The following is a 1854-nucleotide window of genomic DNA, read 5'->3' on the forward strand; positions in this document are numbered from 1 at the left end:
TTTAGATGCATGTTTAGAGATGTATCGAGAACTTAGTATCATGTATAGAGAAGACTGGGCTTAATAGTTTGGTTATACATTTTGATTTCCGTATACTGTGTATGAGACATGTTTGAGGTATAAGTATATGACTACGGTTGTGGGTGATGTATAAGTGATTTTCTTATCAATTGGATATGTTATGATTAATTAAAGGCTATGAATTCTTGGTTGTTTATAAGTGGAATTAATTTTGATAATGGTTCCATGAGGTTAATTTTTAATACTCTTTCATGAATTAATTATGATTTGAGTAGAGGGAGTTTATTAAAGTCTTATAAGACGAGGTTTAAGGTTTTGGGGTGCTTTATGCACTCAAGGTGTTTATACACCGAGATAGTTAAAGGAATCAATAATCAAGAATTGAAATTGGAAGTTTGCTTTACTTGATTGAATTGATATTAGATTGATTGTATTGTTTTGCAAATGAGTCATCACCAAGTCTAAACTTGTAAATCACATAAAGTGCAAGATGGATGAGCAATAAAACTCTGGATTTGTGCACATCTGGAGTAATGACAATCAGGAGTTGGAATACACGGGGTATTAGCCGTGCACTTTTCTTGAGGCCGTTTGATCTACGAGTCTCTTATTTCAAATACTTTTCAAAAACTAGGAGTTAGATGAGATCTCATACTAGCTACGGTCACGGAATCGCGTCCGTGGTCATTGGATGTTTTATTGATGTTTCCGAAAGGAGTCATGGGGTTTTTCTTTTATTGATGTTCCAAATGGAGCGTGGGATGAAATTAATAAATTGAGTATATACCTTGTCTATTGTTTAATCCAATGATTATAATGAAATTAATAAATTATCATTAAATAGAGGAGTCTTAGTACGTAGTATTTGAGTCGTTAATTAAATTGTGTGTCGCGATTGATTATTACTAGCATGTTAGGGATTTCTTATTATATTTTGCAGCTTTTATGTTCTCAGCTTTGCTGATTGCGTGCTTTTGTGTGCTTTTCTTTGGTTATGACCTTCGCCTTTCAATGACCCTGTTATGATCCAATTTTTACACTTGTAATATTGGGGAGCAGATTAATCACAGGTATTTGCATAAAGTGGGACTTGCATCTAGGTGGTAGGATTTTGAGTGGAGTGTTGGTTCATTTTCACAACTTATTTTGCTACTTACTTTTGAATTCATTAAACTCGGTTTCATTTTATACTACTTTTATTAATTTGGGTTTTGAATAAGGGCCTTAATGGTTCCAAGTTGTAAGATTTAATTTGGTTTTGTTTATTGGTTTTGAAACTTATTTATAAATGAATTAGTTTTTCCACTGCTAATTTCTGAAATAGCCTTAACGTTTAAACACGTGGCGGTAGCACGTGAGTAATTCTCTTGGATTTTGTTCAGGGTACTTACAGGTTTAAAGAGAGAATTATTGGGGTGTTACAGCAACGGCGACGCCACCAGCAGCTGGCTGTGGTGCCGTGGCTGCTGTCTGGCCTCCTTTTTCGAAAAAAAAAATTATTCTTTTGTTTAAATCCTAGATCTAATTATAAATTATGAGTTTTATGTTGATTGTAATCCCCCATATTTTTAGGGTAAATTATAATATATTTCTTTATTATTTACATGAATACTTTATTTTGATTTCAATATGTAAATTATTTTATGCAAAATTTATTTGAACTTTATTAAATAAATAAGTTTTATTTTTAATTAAAATCCTCTTCTTATTTACTAACCATTGTCAATAATGTTGGAGCTTATTTTTCACTTAACCAACATATCGTAGCCCAAAAATAAGTCATAACCCTATTAGGATTAGAAAAAGAGCTTAAACACTTAAGCCCATACTCGT

The sequence above is a fragment of the Chenopodium album genome, chromosome 11 (assembly GCF_948465745.1).
Source record: "Chenopodium album chromosome 11, dcCheAlbu1.1, whole genome shotgun sequence".
In the NCBI taxonomy this organism is placed as follows: Eukaryota; Viridiplantae; Streptophyta; class Magnoliopsida; order Caryophyllales; family Amaranthaceae; genus Chenopodium; species Chenopodium album.